Raw genomic sequence first — 22,666 nt, 5'->3', positions numbered from 1 at the left:
TGCAGTTTGCGGCCAGTAATGACAAGTGGGAGGGGGGCCCCCCTGTCTAAAGTGACTACGGGGCCCCCGAAGGCTTAATCCGGCGCTGGGTTAATCAGTAAGGATTTCAAAAGCAAAACCATAGTTTTGCCCACTAGAGAAAGATTTTTCTTTTGAGATCCTTACTGGATCAGTCCCATAATTAGAGCCTTTAATATAACAACAACAATCAGGTGCTCTGTATGATCAACTGGATGCAGTAACACTCCGTCATGGATTTCATATGAAAGAGAAACATCATATGATAATGACGTACAGTCAGAATTTTATTGAGGTACATTAAATAGGATCAATTAAAAACATAAAGTACACTATGCAAGTTCAAGACATGAACAAAAATCAGCGGCAGTGGTGGATAATTACTAAGTCGGTTAGAACTGGGTTTAGTCAGTTCTAAAAAAGCTTAGTTCAAATGTCCAGGTCCCGGCTGCCGGATAGAATTTTGCCTGGGCTGTAGTCCCTGGTCTAAGGCTCAGCTCCGCCATTGTCTGGATAAATGCAAACTCTCACCAATGCGTTTCTTCCCACATGGGGACTTTATCAAGGTATATAGAAGTTTGCACAAAGGATCCATATTTAAATTGTCTCCGTCCAATCCCGCACTCCGCGGCCCAGCTGGAGTGCGGGATTGGACGGAGACAATTTAAATATGGATCCTTTGTGCAAACTTCTATACAGGTTTTATATTCTATATAGGTTTTGAATTCCATTTTTTGTTGTTACACTGAAGGATCGTGAAGGGTTAAGGTACCTTCAGGAATACAAACCTATTGGCGGCTCACTTGCGCTATTTATTGGTTCTTAAACTTTCTGTATTTTACAGCCTTAAATATATTTGATATTACCCAAAGCTTGCTATATTTGTATACATAGAAAAGGGGGAAGAAAAAGTACTCTCCTTTGTTTGGGGGCACGCTTTAATAGAAAAGATTCTTATGAGTAGTAATTATTTAAGTTAAAACATAGCTTTTAATAATATATTCATAAAAAATGTTTAAAGACAAAAACACAAACAGACTACACAAAACATGTAAGGTAGGTTATTATAACCAAATGACGGCTCAAAAAAAGTCCCGTCACAGTAATGCTGACGTTTGATATAATTAGACTTGCCAGTAATACATTATGAATAAATGATAAACAGGCCTATGTGTTAGTTAGGAATGCCCAAAAGGACACCACGAATTTCAAAAAACTCACATCAGTGGCCCGCCACTTTCTCAAAGAACATGGAGGCAATCCCAAAGATCTGAAGGCCTTTGGACTCGAACAAATCCGACTTGGGATAAGAGGAGGAAATCTTACTCAAGAGCTCCTCAAAAGAGAGAGCAGATGGATATTTGATCTCAATACAGTAGTTCCCAATGGCCTAAATGAATATACCAGCTATAACTCTTTCCTTTAAACACACATTACCCTAAGTCATGGGATGTCTAACAAACCATCATTTCGCTTACTGCAAAGTAAACATTGTTCTATGTGCACTATTCCCCCAAAGAACTGCACGTATCACCTACCTATCCCATTTCCCCCCCCCCCCCTTTTTCTCTTTCTTTTTTTCCCACATAATATTGCCACCCGCACAAGTACTACCTTCACTTCCAGCAATAGGAACCACACTATACATACATTGTCACTTTTTGGCACTACCGCTTTAAGTTTATAAACTTTCACAATTTATTTGTTTATTTCACTTCACATAATCTATACACAATTCCTTTACAAATACACATGCACAATCATCAACACACCCAACATTCTACCCCACCATTAGTCTAATTCTCACAACATCATTAACATCACTACATCTTTCTCCTTCCACACTATCAATTAACATTTTCCCCGTCATCACTTTAGTGTTAGAATATCCTCCAGCTACATTCAATTATCCTTTATTCTCTCCTTCCCAATACCTTCTGACAGGGTATCCCCCTGCGTAGTTAGACCCTAATTATCCAACCCATGTAGGACATAGCATTCTCATTGATAAAAACTTCATCAGTTATGTTATTTACAACTATATAATTTTTTATCCTTGTAGATGATGTATCATACAATGTCCTAGTAGATCGTGGGATATTGCTATCTTCTCACAAAAAACATGCCCGCATATAGAGATAAACAGGTAATCACATCTCGAAGTCAGTGATTGCTCTCTTGCGGCATTATTGTGTGATTGCATTATTGTGTGATTGTGGTTATGGGTGTTATTACTGCTGCTGTTTTTTGTTTTTTGTTTTTTGCTTCTTGTAATTCGACATATCCCCTCAATCAATTATTACAATAAAGGACCCAGTTACTTAGGGTAATAGTTTGCTAATACATACAGCAACCTCATAGCTCCCCGATTTGATACCTTGTATACACCGGCTGGTTACGATATTTCAGTTTACTTTAGTGTTCTTTTCTGCCTTTTAATGTATCTCCCATCAATTGAAGAACTGGGAATTTGTATCTTTGTTTCAAACCATAATTAAATATCTATCTAGTGATTCTCTCTGTGCTCACAGGCAACGCACTTATATTATACAAGATGCTTGCCCCACTGAGCAAATTCATAAATCTCTTCTGACTTCATGCCAGCGATATGGCTGTCATGAATTAAACCTGATTTGTGAACAAATTTCAAGCAACTGTACAACGATGCGTGCAAAAACGTAAAAAGACAATATACTGCTGCTGCATGCACTTCTCCATTATCGCGTATTATTATACACTGTTATGAACGCAATTTATTCCTCCCCAATACTCAGGGGACAATCTCTATCTACCCTGTACATAGTGTTTTTTCCGACATGCATATCAAGCGCAACTACCAACAGATACTAGCGGTCACATTCTTTTCAGTGACCGCTCATTATGCGCCTCCTAAACTATTTTTTATTGTTTATATTTTATATTTTTTAGTTAAAACATGCCATTTAGATACACTCCCCATCTTTGCTCTGATACGCCCACAGGCATTAGCCTATAGCACGGGCAGCTAATAAATACACTGACGTGGGACCTGCACGTCAGCACTGACGAAGCTCCATAGCGAAACAGCTGTCTGCTCACACTACCTGCGGCGCCGGCTGACTGTGACGCCGATACTCAGCGCCATCCAGGACACATGCCGAGGGCTCACGGAGGATTCGGAGCCCTCCTGCAACAGGTAAGCAGTGTTAGCCACACCGACCCACCTAGCCATAGCCACCGCCATTTGGCGGATACACTCATTGCCTTTAAGAGACTGTATGCACTGACCGCTAACTAGGAATTATTGCCAGTCGGCACATATACTCACTGTCTCTGTGGATTCAATGCATAGATCGCGTGGACATATGTCAGTTCTCTGTGACATTTCACACTGACATTCTCTAATCCACTACCATCAAGACCCTTATAAATATGACAGCATTACATCTTACACTAACGCAACATTGTTTGCGTAGTCTGTAAGACCTGTGCCAATTTACGACTATATCTCTGTTACTTTGTCTCCTTGCTATTTTCCCAGGGATTTCCTACACACTGCATGTAGGATTTGGCAGGACCCTGCACTGTCTTTTGCGCAACAGGGCACCATACTTCCTGCATGGAGGAGTAGGAGTCATCCCTTACTATCCCCTAACGTTATCTGGTGGTGTGTACCGCTCACTTCCCATCAATGCTTTGACATATGGGAAGCAGCAGCCTACTTAAATCCACTTGATATAAGCCGTCTCTTGATACACTCTAACTGGACACTCTCATTACACTTCTACTTTCAGTGGCACTCTCAACCCTACCCTTTGGGTCTCGGCTAGACCCTGCTCTGGTATCATACCAACAGGGCACCTTGTCCAGGGGTAAGGGACAGCAGATGCTCAGTCATTTTATCACCCTTTACTGCCATATATCTGGCTTCATAACACGGGTCCTCTATCACATCGACCTATAACCTGGATTGGTTGGATCAGTGACTGAGATAGCACCATTGTATGTTTACTCCACCTTTGTAAACAATCATCAGAGTTTGTGGCTACCACCGCTTTACTGTCTGCATTAAATTTAAGATTACATTGTGCTAATGTTAATCATACAAAGCAAAAAAACTTTTTCCAATCTTGAATTGTGCATGTGGACACACACCATACAATAATTGGTGTGGACCAAATACAGAAAAATGTGTTTTTTCCATTTCGCTAAATATTTGATTTATGCCAGTACAAAATAGACCTACCTATTGTTGTTCTACTAACACATAGGCCTGTTTATCATTTATTCATAATGTATTGCTGGCAAGTCTAATTATATCAAACGTCAGCATTACTGTGACGGGACTTTTTTTGAGCCGTCATTTGGTTATAATAACCTACCTTACATGTTTTGTGTAGTCTGTTTGTGTTTTTGTCTTTAAACATTTTTTATGAATATATTATTAAAAGCTATGTTTTAACTTAAATAATTACTACTCATAAGAATCTTTTCTATTAAAGCGTGCCCCCAAACAAAGGAGAGTACTTTTTCTTCCCCCTTTTCTATTGATACTTTTCACTCTCAGGGGTGCACCTCCACATGAGTCATTCATTACCTTAAAATAACATTTTCAGACTGTGGAACATAATCTAATACATACATTCATTTCAATACCATACCTGATTGAAGGGTGCAACTTGTGCGCAGGCTTCTTCCCAGATCCCCCCTCCCCAAACACCCTATATTTGTATACAGTTCACCCACCTTTCCAAATACAGAAATACTTGCGATGGGTGATTATTTTTCACATTAGCAAGATCAACTTCAGATATACTGTGAAACATTATGCTATTCGCACATTATATGATTGTCTTATCTGCAGTGCAAGCAATCTAGGAGGACAAAATGGAGTAATGTCATCTGGAGACTGAACCAAACATGATCTTCAAGTATTTCACAAGCCACACACTTTACTTTGAATGTTTTTGGTGTCTCTCATTTATGCATGTGTTTCTTGGTTTCCTTTAACCAAAATTGCATGCTACATGAGATACATTTTTATTTTCTTGCTTTTAGTATAAACAAAAAAAAGAAAACAAGGCGTGTGGGTAGAGCGAATGTTACTATAATGCTCATTTCATTTTATTTTGGGATATTCTACTGTGTGAACAAAGATTTTCCATTCAGTGCCAAAGCCAAGTCTCACACTCCCTGCTGGTTTAGTGTTGGATATATTTCAATGTACATCTCTAGTCTGGACTGTTTTTTCTATTTAATTTCTTTTTCCAGACAAACTTTTTTTTTTTTGCTAACTATACAGTATGATTACAGAAACCAACACAACAATCATGATTAGTTTTAAAGGAACATCCCATACAATAATACATTTTCTTTGTTTACTTTTGGACATCATCACCCCTTCCTATAGCAAACAGGATGTCTACTCCTGTGAACAAACAAAATTTTGACCTGGATCCTTGATTATGCTGTTGTTCACAGTGCTTGAGGACTGATCCATCCATAGCTTTTTAACCTTTGTGGAAGGCGAAGCACAACAGAGATCTAATAAAGAACTGTGAGAAAATTGTTGTACTACTCATTGGTTTCAACAAAGTACTGGAAAGCTAAATAAACATCAAGCACTACCTTTATTTAAGGAAGTGGGGGATCATATTATATTCAGCAGGAGTTGTCTCCTTTTACCATAAATAGCTGATGCATCTGAGTGGGATGCGATTAAAATCCCAGTGGTTGGGATGCCAGCAGTCAGAAGTCACTGGAGATACTGATGCCATAATTCCCAGGATCTTCTGGGATTACAGTTGTAAGTATTCCTAGGCAGGTTAATGTTAGGCAGCAGGGTTTTAGGCACTAGGAGGTGGGTTCGGGTGGTGAGATTGGGGGTTGGGGTTGTGGGGAGAGGGTTAGGGTGTGGGGTAGGACAGTTATGGCACTTATGGGAGGATTAGGCTACGGAGGGAGGATTAGGCTTCAAGAAGGGAAGGTCGGGTTGGGGGGGGGGGCAGGGAGAGGAAAGTATACTTACTGAACCTCTGTCGGTATTCTCTTCATTAAGATGCCACACAATAGACAGTACCACATCTTGATTATGTATAGAAAATGTTGTATATAGCAAGATAAAATGAATAATCAATCTCCATTCCATGTTAGTCTCTCACAGCACAGAGGTCTTAGTTCAATTCCCATCAAGGCCATATATATATAGTGTGGAGAGTGTATGTTCTGTAATCCCACAATTCAAAACAATAAAAACACTTATGTCTATTAAATAATGAGATTTTTCTTGTAAAAAATGAACTCACTGTGTGATTTTAGAAGAGAGTGAGGGAACATTGACTATTTAAAACGGTTTTGAATGTTCACCACTTTCACAGTTTGTTGTCTCACGTGTCAGAAGAAGCTGTGTTTTTTTCTGTGTTGAGTAAAATTGCATTGTTCAAAAGTAGAGCAACCTGTTAACTTTTTAGCTAAATTAAACAAAACAGCCACTGATTCTGAATCAGATTGTGTCATGCGCATGTAGGTTTGAGTGACACAAAAGATTTAGTGATGTTGTGAGGATGTTGATGATGAAAGTCCTGGAAGGACTTGCACATCTAAAATAAATTGTGGAAAAATATTATAAAATTGTTTGAATTGACCGTCACCTCAGCATCCAAATGATAATATGAATAATAAACATTATTAAAGAGAATGTGTGCAAGTTTTGCATCAAGATCTGAACATGACAAAAAATTGTACTAAGATGGTTCCAAGGCTTCTCATTGTGAAGCAGAAAGAAAATTAAAAGAAAATTTTTACTGACGTTTTTGAACAAACTTAAGCAGATAACGCATTTTTTAGATGAAATGTGATGAAACATGGATCTTCCAGTACGATCCTGAGACAATATGCCAGCCCATGCACTGGTGAACATCAAGAAGGAAGACAGCAGGTCAAGGCAAATACAAATTGTATTTATTTATTTAACAGTTTCTTATATAGCGCAGCATATTCCGTTGCGCTTTGTAAAAGGAGACAGTGATACAACAAACAGGGTATTTACAGACAGTCAAAAGGTAGGAGGGCCCTGTTCGCAAACTTACAATTCAAAGCCATATTAATTTTTTTTATTTTTTATATTGAGGGTGTTCTAGAAACTAGACCAGAGTTGCGGGAAATGGTTTTATCCTCCATCAGGACAACACACCAGCCCTGAAGCAGTTTTTGGCAGATAGATTGCAGTGCTAGGACAACCTCAATAATCACCAGCTCTTGCGCTGTGTGACTTCTTTATTTTCCCTAAAGTTAAATCTGTAATCAAGGGAATCTGTTTGACATCAGTTACAGAGATAAAGAAGAAAACAAAAGAGTCGAGATAGTTGACTAATAATTAACTGCATCACAGTTTGACAAAAGTAAAATAATAATGCAGCTTAGTGTGGATGCAGAATAGAAGAGGAACTGAGGTAAAATGTACATGTTATAATTAAATGTAAATGATAGCATCTGACTTGTTATTAAGGGGAAGATGCATGAAGCAGTGATAAGGGAGGAGAAGTGTTAAAGTGCCTGGTCCTTTATCACCGGCCAATCAGCTCCTGACTATTAAATTACAGGCTGGGTTTAAAAAGGGACAGCTCGGAGCTGACTGGCCAGTGATAAGGTACCAGGCACTTTATCACTTCCCCTCCCTTATCACTGCTTCATACATCTACCCCTTAATCTCCACATCTCATAATGGTAGTGTCACAACGGGTTGTTGTGGATCCCCTGTGGGTGCTTGCTCCGATACAGTTGCGTGTGGCGGAGAGAGTATGGCTGGCCTGATATATTGCCTTCGCATAAGAAAAGTCCTCTCGGAGTTTGACGAAACTCCCGACCAGAGGCGCGGAGTCTAACTGGGTGGCGTTTTTCACCAGGGATTCCCGCAAGGGAATTTGGACTCCGCTGCGTCCACCCAGCAGGTCGCGGCCCTCTGATGGAAGCCTCCTGGAGGAGCTAAATCACTGGTAGGGACTGGAGCACTGCGAAGTCTTGACTGCACACTCGGAGATAGAAGAACTGAAGTATAACGAAAACTCAGGAGGCACACTTGGCAAATAACGGAACTCAGGAAGCACACTTGGCAAATAACGGAACTCAGGAAGCACACTTGGCAAATAACGGAAATCAGGAAGCACACTTGGCAAATAACGGAACTCAGGAAGCACACTTGGCAAATAACGGAACTCAGGAAGCACACTTGGCAGATAACGGAACTCAGGAAGCACACTTGGCAAATAGCAGGCTTGCTGGGCAGACTGGACAAATGCAGAGAAGTGTTCCAACGGACGGCCAGCAGAAGACTGACCTAAGTCAGCAGAAGCATCAGCACTAGGGAATAGGCATACCTGCCTTTTATCACTCCCAGGGGATGACCTCACAGACCCAACCTCTAACAGAGGTTATATCAGGTCCTGCCCCCTAGAGTAGAGATGCCCCAAGCAAGATGGCGGCGCCCATCCCGGGAGCCGGCCGTGGGAACTGCCGGACCCCTGGGGAGACAGCCACCGGATCCTGCCAGAGCACGGGGAGCAGAGGTGAGCGGCGGCACGGCAGAGACATTTGCCTGCCGTGGCATGTATGTGAGGCGGCGCAATGCTATGCAGCCGCGCTGAGACCTGACAGCCCGGGAGAGGAGAGCGGGGATCTGTGAGGACGCCCGGCGGCACAGCAAAGACGTCAGCGCTCGTCCAGGTAAGTAAGAGACGCTGCGCAAAGCTCTGCACCGAGGCATGACAGTACCCCTTCCTTTAAGAGTGGACTCCGGACACTTATCAGGGTTGTTGTTCCAAAACTTATCAATGAGTCGAGGTGCATGCACATCAGAGGCGTCGACCCACATTCTCTCTTCGGGATCGTACCCCTTCCAGTCTACCAAAAATTGCAGTCTCTTTTGTCGTCGTCTAACGTCAAGAATTTGTTTCACCTCAAATTCCACATTACGTTCTGCTTGGATATTGGAATTTCTTGGTGGCGGTTTTTGGAAGCGACTGAGGATTAATGGTTTCAAAAGAGAGACATGAAATGAGTTAGAGATCCGCAATGAAGGAGGCAATCTCAAACGAACAGCTACTGGATTAATGACCTCCGTAATAGAATATGGGCCGATATATCGCGGTGCCAGCTTCATGGAAGGGACCCTGAGATGAATATGCCGAGTCGAGAAACCACACTCTATCACCAACCTTATAGGCTGGAGCAGCACTTCTCTTTCGATCTGCACAGGTTTTTTATCTATTGGAAGCTTGTCGGAGTGCCCTGTGTACATTCTTCCATATACTTGAAAAAAATCGAATTGATGACTGGACCGCAGGTAACTCGTTACTAGGAAGTTTGGAGAAATCGGGAACCCGAGGGTGTACTCCATAAACAACGAAGAAGGGAGTGGCTTGGCTGGAAGAGTGATAAGTGTTATTGTGGGCGAACTCCGCCCATGGTAAAAGTTCAAACCAGTTGTCCTGAGACGAAGAGAGGTAAAGCCGGATGAAACTTTCTAAGTCCTGGTTAACCCTCTCAGTTTGTCCGTTGGTTTGGGGGTGAAAGGCGGTTGAAAACTTTAGATCAATCTGAAAGGCTGAACACAAAGCCCTCCAAAACCGAGCCACAAACTGGACACCCCGATCGGATACAATTTCTGCCGGTAATCCATGTAGACAAAAGATTTGAGATATAAAAAGTTGGGCAAGGGTAGGAGCACTTGGTAGTCCCTTCAGAGGTATAAAGTGAGCCATTTTGGAAAAACGATCAATGACTACCCATATGGTATCGTATCCGTTAGAGGAGGGCAAATCCGTGATAAAATCCATGGATACGTGGGTCCAAGGCTGTGAGGGTATTGGAAGCGGTAGAAGTTTACCCGCTGGAGACTGGCGAGACATTTTGTGTCGAGCGCATCCGGAACAGGAGGACACGAAACTCTGGACATCAGACCTCATTGTGGACCACCAATAATTTCTCTGGAGAAGTTCCAGGGTTTTTTTCTCACCCGGATGTCCGAAAAATTTGGAATCATGTGCCCAATGTAATAATTTTTTACGAAGTTTAGGCTCCACGTAAGTTTTGCCTCTGGGAATACTGATGATTTTAGTGGCTGCGAAAGCGGAGGAATCAACAATTGGATAGGGTTGATTCGTTTCATCTTCAGGCGAGCAGGAGCGAGACAGGGCATCCGCTTTAAGGTTCTGGGATCCCGGCCGGAATGAGAGTTTGAAATGAAAGCGGGTAAAGAACATCGCCCATCTTGCCAGTCGTGGATTCAAGCATTGAGCATTTCTGAGGTAAATTAGATTTTTGTGATCCGTATAAATCTGAATCGGAAACTGAGCCCCCTCCAGAAGATAGCGCCATTCCTCTAACGCTAACTTGATAGCAAGAAGCTCCTGTTCCCCAATTGCATAGTTCTTTTCAGCAGGTAGGAACTTCAGAGAAAAGAAACCACAGGGATGGGTGGCGCCATCTTCATATTTCTGGGAAAGAATGGCACCCACGGCCTCAGAGGATGCGTCCACCTCTAGAATAAAGGGCTTTGAGAGATCCGGCTGGCGGAGGACAGGTGCCGAAACAAATGCTTGTTTTAGTTGCTGGAAGGCGGATAATGCCTCTGGGGACCATATTGCCGGATTGGTTGATTTTCTTGTTAGAGCCGTGATTGGGGCCACAATGGTGGAAAAGCCTCGGATGAACTTCCGGTAATAATTTGCGAACCCCAAAAATCGCTGGACCGCCCGAAGTGTAAGGGGTTGTGACCAATTCAAGATGGCTTGAACCTTCTCTGGATCCATTTGAAGGCCATTTCCCGAGATAATATACCCAAGGAAGGGTACCGAGGTTTTCTCGAAGATACATTTTTCTAATTTGCAGTACAAATGGTTAACGCGGAGCCTTTGGAGAACTTCTTTAACTTGAGTTCGATGGGTTGCCAAGTCTCTGGAGAAAATCAGAATGTCGTCTAAATACACAACGACTGACTGGTACAACAGGTCTCTGAAAATCTCATTCACAAAGTTCTGAAAAACTGCCGGGGCATTGCACAAGCCGAATGGCATGACCAGATATTCGTAATGGCCATCTCTGGTATTGAAAGCCATCTTCCATTCGTCCCCCTCTCTTATGCGAATGAGGTTGTAGGCCCCTCTTAAATCCAATTTGGAAAAAAACGTTGCCCCCTTTATGCGATCAAAAAGTTCCGGAATTAAAGGCAAAGGATACTTGTTCTTGATCGTGATTTCATTTAATCCCCGATAATCGATGCAGGGTCGCAGGGTTCCATCCTTTTTCTTTACAAAAAAAAACCCTGCGCCGGCTGGAGAGCTGGAAGGTCGAATGAATCCCTTTTGTAGATTTTCAGAGATGTAGTCGCTCATTGCTTGTGTCTCTGGTAGTGACAACGGGTAGATCCGTCCGCGGGGAGGCATTCCACCGGGGACTAGATCAATGGGACAATCCCATTCTCGATGTGGAGGAAGAACATTGGCTGCTTGCTTGTTGAACACGTCGGAAAATGACATATACGGAGAAGGAATTCCATTCTCAGAATCCGAATCCGAATTGCTAACGGGAATTACTTTATACAAACAGTCTCGAGAGCACAAGGGACCCCATGCCGTAATTTGCATGGTAGGCCAATCAATTTGAGGGTTGTGTTTCTGGAGCCGGATGTTGTCCGGGGAATTATAAGGAATTCAATCTCTTCGTGATGCAAAGCCCCAATACCCAGATATAGAGATGTTGTGCAAGAAGAGATTAACCCACTCTGAATATAACTCCCATCAACAGCAGTCAGACACACTGGATGTTCAAGATTTTTAATGGGTAAAGAATACAACTTAACAAAATCAGCTGAAATGAAGTTTCCTGCGGCTCCGGAATCCAGGAGGGCCTGTGTCTTCAGCGTCTGACCTGCGAAACAAAGTTGAGCTGGAATGATGGAGTCAGACAATATGGAGGAGGAAGAAAGCTGACCCAATCTTACCTCTCTATCCTTGCCTTGCATTGGTCGGAGAGAACGATGAGGACACTGAGCGACTTGATGACCGGGCTCACCACAGTACATGCACAACTTCTCCTGGAAGCGACGCTGTCGTTCTTGAGGAGTGAGCCGAGCCCGGTTAATCTGCATAGGTTCCTCAGACGTAGACGGTGAAGATACTTGAAGCACAGAAGGAAGCGTTCCTCGGAAGCGTTCCCCTCTGGATTTCTCGGCCTGGCGCTCCCTGAACCGCATGTCAATCTTGTTGCAAAGGGAAATTAGATCTTCCAATTTAGAAGGTAGGTCGCGGGACACCAGATCGTCCTTTAATTTATCAGAAAGCCCGCTCCAGAAAGCTGACCACAATGCCTCCTCATTCCAGGCAACCTCCGAGGCTAGGGTCTGAAACTGGACCACGTATTGTGCTACTGGACGATTCCCTTGTCTCAGGCGCATGATCTCTTGAGCTGCTGACGAAGACCGGCCTGGTTCGTCAAAGATCCTCCGGAACTGGGCTATGAAGTCATCATACCTTGAGAGAAGAGGGTAATTTCTCTCCCAGAGAGGAGACACCCAGTCCAAGGCTGAACCCGACAAGAGAGACACAATATAGGCAACCCGGGATTTGTCAGTCGGGAAGCTGGAGGCCAGCAGGGAGAAATGCACATCGCATTGATTGAGGAAGCCCCGACACAACTTTGGGGTTCCATCAAATTTACTGGGCGATGATAAATGTAAATGCCCTGTGGGGGCTGTTGGAAGGGTTACCACCCGTACTGGTTCTGGCACTGCTGGGGCTGGCACTTCGCGTGAAGCTGATGCCTGTAGGGCCTCCTGACGACGGGCAATATCCTGGAGTCCCTGGGCGAGGTGCCCCTGGGAGGTTTCCAGACCTTCGAGACGGGCCACGATTCTTTGTAGCAGTTCCGTATTGAAGTCGACACCTGTTGTGGGATCCATTTGGCTGATGCTTACTGTCACAACGGGTTGTTGTGGATCCCCTGTGGGTGCTTGCTCCGATACAGTTGCGTGTGGCGGAGAGAGTATGGCTGGCCTGATATATTGCCTTCGCATAAGAAAAGTCCTCTCGGAGTTTGACGAAACTCCCGACCAGAGGCGCGGAGTCTAACTGGGTGGCGGTTTTCACCAGGGATTCCCGCAAGGGAATTTGGACTCCGCTGCGTCCACCCAGCAGGTCGCGGCCCTCTGATGGAAGCCTCCTGGAGGAGCTAAATCACTGGTAGGGACTGGAGCACTGCGAAGTCTTGACTGCACACTCGGAGATAGAAGAACTGAAGTATAACGAAAAACTCAGGAGGCACACTTGGCAAATAACGGAACTCAGGAAGCACACTTGGCAAATAACGGAACTCAGGAAGCACACTTGGCAAATAACGGAACTCAGGAAGCACACTTGGCAAATAACGGAACTCAGGAAGCACACTTGGCAGATAACGGAACTCAGGAAGCACACTTGGCAAATAGCAGGCTTGCTGGGCAGACTGGACAAATGCAGAGAAGTGTTCCAACGGACGGCCAGCAGAAGACTGACCTAAGTCAGCAGAAGCATCAGCACTAGGGAATAGGCATACCTGCCTTTTATCACTCCCAGGGGATGACCTCACAGACCCAACCTCTAACAGAGGTTATATCAGGTCCTGCCCCCTAGAGTAGAGATGCCCCAAGCAAGATGGCGGCGCCCATCCCGGGAGCCGGCCGTGGGAACTGCCGGACCCCTGGGGAGACAGCCATCAGATCCTGCCAGAGCACGGGGAGCAGAGGTGAGCGGCGGCACGGCAGAGACATTTGCCTGCCGTGGCATGTATGTGAGGCGGCGCAATGCTCTGCAGCCGCGCCGAGACCTGACAGCCCGGGAGAGGAGAGCGGGGATCTGTGAGGACGCCCGGCGGCACAGCAAAGACGTCAGCGCTCGTCCAGGTAAGTAAGAGACGCTGCGCAAAGCTCTCCACCGAGGCATGACAGGTAGGTTAATTGGATTATGACCAAAAGTAAGGGGGGGTACACACCAGGACGACTAGGGCCCGATCCCATCAATTTAGATCCAATTCCGACAGAATTGTGTGGTGATCGGGCCCTATTCTGTCCCGGTGTGGACTGATACCGATCCGATGCGCGGTCCCGCGGGTCGGTCGGTCGTTCCTCAGATCCTACCTACTGCAGGTAGGATCTGAAGGACGACCATACTCTCGGGTGCGGGTCGCCATCGGATCGGACCCGCTCACGGTGCACATCGTGAGCGGGTCATGGCCACCACATCATCGTGAGCGGGTTGGAAGAAAACACTGACGACCCGCTCACGATGTGCATCGTGAGCGGGTCATCCTGGTGTGTACCCAGCCTAACCCTAGTGTATATGTGTGTGTGTACATGTGGTAGGATGGCAGTACGGATGGTGTAATGGCAGTACGGATGGTGTAATGGTTAGCATTACTGCCTCACAGCACTGAGGTCATGGGTTCGATACCCACCATGGCCCCAACTGTGCGGAGTTTGTATATTCTCCCCATGCTTGCGTGGATTTCCTCCGGGTACTCCGGTTTCCTTCCACAATCCAAAAATATACTGGTAGGTCAATTGGATTCCAACAAAATTAACCCTAGAATGTCTATGTGTGTGTGTGTGTGTGTATGTGTGTGTGTAGTAAGGTACACTAGAAATACAAGATTAGTGTGTACCCAGCGCTGAACTGAGTTGCAGCTGGTCTATTGTAACGGGTTAACGCCCTAACCCAAATGTATACACAGAACAAAAAGATTAACAATTGACCAGCGCTGTGATAGATAACAAATGAAAATTATCTTCAATGTAGGATCTTTAATCTCTGCAACAGAAATCTTCCTGATGTCATATGGAAGTGAACTTACAATTAAATTCAATCAGGTGTGCCCGTAATGGTTTCTTTATATGGACTTCAGATAGCAAGGAATACAGGCATGAAATAAACTTACAGCATGCTGCTGGCGGATCACCAGCAACACGGCTCCTCTATCTGACTGAAACGCGCGTGCGTCCCCCACGCACGCGCGTCTCAGTATCCGGGCGGCGGGGCGGCGAGGCGGACGCAATACTGTCCGCCTCCCGCTCGAGGGGGCTTGGGGGGACCTCTGGCCACTGTGGGGGGGTGCGGTCGCCCCGTGTGGGCACCAGGCGACCGAGGGCAGCACCGTCGGAAGGGGACGCGCGCGCACCTCGTGCGTGCGCGTCCCCTTCCGGCAAACAGATGGTGGCGGGGCACAGGATGGCGATGGCGACGCCATGGCCATCCCCTGCAAAGATGGTCTTTAAGGTCTCTGCTGGTCCGCCCAACATACTGCTCACCGCAATGACATTCTAATAGGTACACAACGTTTTTGGAGTTACACGTAATAAAGTCATTGATGGTAAAGTTTTCATTGTTTACATTTGACTTGTAATCTGTGATTTTAGGTATTATGTAGCTGAAAGATTGAAGCCGGGCACAGGTTAAATATGAGTGGCCGGCTCGGCATCATGTGACTAAGCAGGCCATCCTTAAAAGCACCTCCCTGCTCTCATGGCGACACATCTTGAAAAAGGATATACCCAATATCCGAAACGCGTTGATCGGGCCGCATCTAGCAGCACCAGTGGGACGGATCATAGTGGCGCAACACGGATCTCCTCTCCCAGCGTTATCTGCAGCATGCTGAATGCTGAGGGGAAAGCCGCCGGACGTCTGCCCATCTGTTCTGCTTCACTTTGGACACTTTTAAACTTTTATATTTCATCGTTTGGATCCTTGGATCATTGTTAAAAAATTTCTTCTTACCTGCCTCCTGACGTCCATGGTCATCAATTGGCAAAGAAACCTTTGCTGTGTACGCGAGACAGAAGTTTCATGTAAGTTTATTTCATGTTGGTATTCCCTGCTATCTGAAGTCCATATAAAGAAACCATTACGGGCACACCTGATTGAATTTAATTGTAAATTCACTTCCATATGACATCAGGAAGATTTCTGTTGCAGAGATTAAAGATCCTACATTGAAGATAATTTTCATTTGTTATCTATCACAGCGCTGGTCAATTGTTAATCTTTTTGTTCTGTGTGTGTGTGTGTGTGTGTGTGTGTGTGTGTGTGTGTGTACATGTGGTAGGGACTGATGTGAATGGTCAAATATTCTCTGCAAAGTGCTGCGGAATATGTGTGCGCTATATAAGAAACTGTTATTATTAATAATAATAGGGAATACAGATTAGAGCACACACATAACCAAAGGATGCACCATGAAGATGCAACAAAAACATATATAAAATCTTGTATGATTGAATTTACAAATCTTTTTTTTTTTTGGGTTGTTTTTATTTTGGCAATATTGGATGTTTTCTGCATTTGCTCACCTGAACAACATACAGATATCAGTGTAGGGATATATAACATGCAATGCTTTTTTTCCATTAGTTTGAGTATTAGTGGCATCTCCAAGAGGTAAATATATGCACATACTGCATACACTCCTTCAAAATCACAGCTTTTGAGCTGTGAATTTACGGATGGGCCATAAGCAGATGCTTGTGACCTCAGTGACCCCATCAATGTTCTACATAAGCTACTGCTGGGCCGTTGTCAATGTCTGCAGGATCACATATGGGGTCATTCTGTGTGAATCACATTATATGTTATGGTAATTTTTAGAAGTTTAGATTAGTTATATTAATTTGTTAGAAGTTTAGACGTTTAAGTGCACACAAAAATGAAGCGGAAATTCAACATTTTTAACATTATGCTAATTAGAGATGTGCGGGCTCAGATTTCCCAGATCCAAGCCCTCACGAATGTCATCAATCCGAGCACAGATCCGGGCGTGCGAGCAAAAGGTCATCGCCTGCCGTCGGATTCTTGCAAGATCACAGAATCCCTTAAATTCCGCCTCCCCGCGCCACCACCTTCACTCCAGTCTAGGAGCAGGGTGGGATAGGGTGTGCTGCTGTGTACTGTCTCTGCTGGGGCCTCGTGTGCTGCTGTGTACTGTTTCTCTCCTCTCTGCTCAGTGGGATCATCACCATTGCAAGGACGACTGCTGTGTACTGTCTCTCCTCCTTTGTGCTGGGGCCTGCCTCTGCTGTATAGTCCACTGGTGCTGCTAGTGCCTGCCCTGCACTGTCTAGTGGCTGCCAGTACCTACCTACTTACCTACCTACTGCAGTATATAGTTCCAGTCTGCTGTTGCCACTGGCTACCAGTACCTATCGCAGTTTATAATTCCAGTCTGCTGTTACCCCTGGCGACCAGTACTTGCCGCAGTATATAATTCCAGTTGGCTGTTGCCCCTGGTGACCAGTACCTACCGCATTATATCATTCCAGTTGGCTGTTGCCCCTGGCGACCAGTACCTACGCAGTATATAATTCCAGTCAGCTGTTGCCCCTTGCAACCAGTACCTACCGCAGTATATAATTCCAGTTGGCTGTTGCCCCTGGCAACCAGTACCTACCACAGTATATTTTCCAGTCAGTTGTTGCCCCTGGCGACCAATACCTACCGCAGTATATAATTCCAGGCAGCTGTTGCCCCTGGCGACCAGTACCTACCACAGTATATAATTCCAGGCGGCTGCTGCCCCTGGCTACCAGTACCTATCACAGTCTATAATTCCAGTCTGCTGTTGCCACTGCCTACCTACTGCTGTATATTTCCTGTCTGCTGGGGCCTACCTACTGATGTATATAATTGCACTTCAGTGGTGCTGTCCTGTGGCATAACTTCACAAAAATAATGGAGATCCAAAATATGGAGGATAAAAAATAGGGAAAGATGAAGAGCCATAGTTCTGAAGCTGCTGCCACTTGTCATGACATAGACGATGAAGAGCCATCAACGTCGTCTGCCAAGGCCGATGCCCAGTGTCAAAGTAGAGGGCATGTAAAATCGAAGCCAGAGTTCGGTAAAGGACTCTAAAAAATAAATGTAAATAGTTGGATGAGAAACATAAACTTGCCAATATGACATTTACGACACGGAGTGGCAAGGAATGGCTAAGGCCATGGCCTACGTGCATGACTAGTGGTTCAGCTTCACACGACGATCAAAGTCCTCCTCTTCTCCCCCCACACTATAGTCAATTTAAGAGACTTAAGCTGTCATCGACAAAAACACAGCAAACAACTCTGCCTTCTAAAGACATTTTATCACAAATACAAAAGGAGAGTCCAAGGGTGTCGGTGGTTGTGATGCCGAACTTTCCCATCACTGTACGTGAAGAGGTGGCTCCTTCCACCATTTGCAGTACGCCCTCTGCATATGCTGAAAGGATCACCCACGGTCTAGTTCCAGATTTTAATAATGAAGGAGGAGGATATTGATGTAGCTGGCGCTGAGGAGGACGTTGACGATGAGGATGCTGACGTGGTTTACCTAAATGAGGCACCAGGGGGGGAAACAGTTGTTGTCCATAAGATGAAAAAGCCCATCGTCATGCCTGGGCAGAGCACCAAGAAATCCACCTCTTCAGTCTGGAATTTGTTTTATCCAAATGCGGACAACAAATGTATTGCCATATGTAGCTTATGTAAAGCTCCAATAAGCAGGGGTAAGGATCTTGCCCACCTAGGGACATCCTCCCTTATACGTCACCTGAAGACCCTTCATAAATCAGTGTTTAGTTCAGGAACTGTGGCTAGTACTGCCAGCAGTCCAGGGACACCTAAATCCCTTGGTCCTCCTGTTGGAGCCAAGTGCCTGAAAAGCACACCAGCAACTCCCTCCTCGTCAATTTCCTCCTTCATCCGGATCGGGGGGGAGTCCTACAGGCCATGTCACCTGCATGACTGACTCCTCTTCTATCCGGGATTCCTCCCAGAGGGGAAGCTGTAACACCGCTATGTTTTTCACTAAGCAATTGACCGTCCAACAGTCATTTGCCATGAGGACGAAGTACGACAGCAGTCATCCTATGGCAAAGCGGATAATAGCGGCCTTGACAGCTATGTTGGTGTTAGACGTGCATCCAGCGTCCGCCATCAGTGGAGTGGGATTTAGACGGTTGATGGAGGTATTGTGTCCCCGGTACCAAATCCCGTCTAAATTTCACTTCACTAGGCAGGCAATACCGGGATGTACAGAGACGTCAAATATCCCGTACCCACTGTCCTGAAAAATGAGGCTGTACCCACTGTCCACTTAACTACAGACATGTGGACAAGTGGATCAGGGCAAACTATATAGGACTATATGACTGTGAAAGCCCACTGGGTAGATGCATCACCTTCTGCAGCAGCAGCAGCATCTCCTGCACCCCAGCTCCTTCCAAGGCAGGCTATGCTGTGTATAACCGGTTTCAGTAAGAGGCACAACGCTGACAACCTCTTAGAGAAACTGAGGGAAATCATCTCGCAGTGGCTTACCAACCTTAGACTCTCCTGGGGATTTGTGGTGTCGCACAACGCCAGTAACATTGTGCGGGTATTACACATGGGCAATTACCACCACCTGCCATGTTTTGCCCACACAATAAATTTGGTGGTGCAGCATTTCATCAGAAGTGACAGGAGCATGCAGGAGATGCTTGCGGTGGCCAGCAAAATGACACTTTCGGCATTCTGCCACTGACTGTCGAAGGCTGGAGCAGCAGAAAAAAAATCATCAACCTGCCCTTCAAGAGGTGGTGATGCGCTGGAACTCCACCCTCTATATGCTGCAGAGGATGGAGGAGCAGAAAAAGTCCATTCAAGCCTACACGGACACCTACGACATAGGCAAAGGAGCAGGGCTGCACCTGACTCAAGCACAGTGGAGGCAGATTTCGGTGTTGTGCAAGGTTCTCCAGCTGTTTGAACTTGTCACACGTGAAGTCAGTTCTGACACTGCCAGCTTGAGTCAGTTGATTCCCCTGATCAGGCTGTTGCAGAAGTAGCTGGAGAAAGTGAAGGAGGAGCTAAAGCATTGTGATTCCGCAAAGCATGTAGCTCTTGTGGATGAAGCATTTGAAATGCCAGGATACGAGGGTGGTCAGTCTATTAAAGTCAGAGAAATACATTCTGGCCACCGTGCTCAATCCTCGGTTTAAAGTGTATGTTGTGTTTCTGGCGAACACAAGTCTACAAAGGTGCAAAGACCTGATGGTCAGGAGATTGTCATCTAAAGGGGACCATGACACAGCACGGTCACAGCTCCTCCTTCATTTTTTCCCACACCTGTGGCTGCAAGTAAACAGCTGTGATTTCCCACACAACCCAGTGGTGGGGATGTAGGGCAGGCAGGAGGGAGTTTGGACATCTGGTCCGGACTAAAGGACCTGCCAATGATTGGTGACATGTCTACTATTGCTGCATTGGATGCTGTCACCATCTCCTCACTGGCTCCCCATTCCTTTCCGAGTTCTCTTTAAACTCCTCACCACCACCTACAAGGCTCTCTCCTCCTCCACCGCTCCTTACCTCTCTTCACTGATCTCTATCCTCACTCCCTCCCACCCTCTTCGCTCCGCCACCGACCGCCGTCTGACCTCTCACCAAGACTTCTCTTGCGCTGCCCAAGACTTCTCTTGCGCTGCCTACCTGCACTGGAACAACCTCCCGCCACCCATCAGACTTTCTGATTCCCTTACCTCCTTCAAGCGCTCCCTCAAAACCTACTTCTTCCGACTAGCCTATCTCTCCTCCTCCTAACCTCTTTCGCTCCTCTTATCCTGCCTACTCTACCCCTCCATCCGTTCCCATCTGTTCCTACTTATCCTATTGTTTTTTGTTCGTCCACCCACCTCCTTTTAGTCTGTTAACTCTTATGAGTAGGGCCCTCCTTCCTCGCGTACTCACCCTACCTCTTTACCTCACCAGCGCTCCTGCCCTGTTCTTCCCTACCTCTACTTCATCTTCAGTCTCCTTGACAATTTCGACACCTACTTCAGAACTGATGCAGATTTTAGTTCTACCAGCTATACCCCTATTTATTCTGCATTTTATCAACACACCCTGTACGTTACCTTGTAATTTGTTTTTTTTTTTGTTTGATCTGTATGGCGCTGCGGACACTTTGTGGCACCTTATAAATAAAAAAACTACTACTAAAGGAACTACTACATGGTGGATGATTACTTTGGTGACAGCATCCAAGTAGACATGTCAGACAGTCCTTACCTGTACTGGCAGGAAAAAAAGGCAGTTTGGAAGCCCCTGTTCAAACTGGCTCTATTTTACCTGAGTTGTCCCCCCTCCAGTGTGTACTCCGAAAGAGTTTTTAGTGCAGTGGGGAACTGGTCAGTGAGCGGCGAAGGAGGTTGCTTCCGCAAAATGTGGAGAATATGATGTTCAGAAAAATGAATTATCAATTATTCAATGAAGACCAGGAATTGCCTCCAGAGATTATAGAGGGACCTGTGATTGTGGAGTCCAGCGGGGATGAATTGATAATCTGTGAGGATGAAGAAGTACACACTGAAGGGGGTGAGGAATCAGAGGAGGAGGATGATGAGTGACAATGATATCTTGTCTCTATAGAGCCAGTTTATACAGGGAGAGATGAATTGCTTTTTTGTGTGGGAGCCCTACAAACCAATCATTTCAGCCACAGTTTTGTAGCTGAAATGTTTGGTTTGTTAAAGTGTGCATGTCCTATTTCCACAACATAAGGGTGGGTGGGAGGACCCAAGGACAATTCCATCTTGCATCACCATTTATTAATCCCACTGCTGAGAGTCATTGATATGTAAGAAAAGTGGACTTGTCTTTAATCGCATAAAACTGTTGGCGCTCCACTTCTTCCTTCGGCAATGTATTGTGAGACAAGTGGTAATAATCACAGAGCTGAGCAATCCCAATGATGAGAGTCATTGATATGTAAGCTGCATGAATCGCCCACTGTTCCTCGGCTGGTGGTAAACACTATCAAGCCAGACAGGGGTCTTATTGGGTATTAAACTTAAAAAACAGATACACACTTGCAGAACAACTCAGTTGTAATAGTTATAAATTGTGCACCCTCCCATGGCTTTTTAACCCCTTCCCGACATTTGACGTACATTTACGTCATGGTCGGGAAGTACTTCCCGACACATGGCATAAATGTACGTCATGGCTTCTAACTGTCACCGCGTCTATGAAAATGAAAACTTTTGAACCAGATCTGCATTTTTGTGTAAAAAAATTTAATTTTTTACACAAAAATGCAGTACTGGCTCAAAATTTTTCGTTTTCACAAGGAATGAAGGAGACAAAGCACCCCAAAATCTGTGCCCCAATTTCTCCCGAGTACGGCAATGCCTCATATGTGACCAAAAAATACCAGTTGGGTGCATGGCAGGACTCAGAAGGGAAGGAGTGATTTTTGGTGGTGGAATGAATGGTGGGTGCTATGTCGCATTAGCAAGACCCCTAAGGCACCCATACAGTGGAACCCCCCCACAAGTGACCCCATTTTGCAAACTACACCCTTTAGGGAATTCATCAAGGGGTATAGTGTACATTTCAAACCCCCAGGGGTTTCACCAATTTTGAAAAATAAAATTTTTACATTTTCACAGCCCAGTTGTATCAAAATTGGTGAAACCCCTGGGGGTTTGAAATGTACACTATACCCCTAGATGAATTCCCTGAGGGGTGTAGTTTGCAAAATGGGGTCACTTGTGGGAGGCTTCCACTGTATTGGTGCTTTGGGGGTCTTGCTAATGCGACATAGCACCCACCAAAATTCCACCAGAA

Source organism: Crinia signifera, chromosome 2, assembly GCF_055691185.1.
Source record: "Crinia signifera chromosome 2, ASM5569118v1, whole genome shotgun sequence".
NCBI lineage: Eukaryota > Metazoa > Chordata > Amphibia > Anura > Myobatrachidae > Crinia > Crinia signifera.
Note: the sequence above shows the minus strand (reverse complement) of the source record.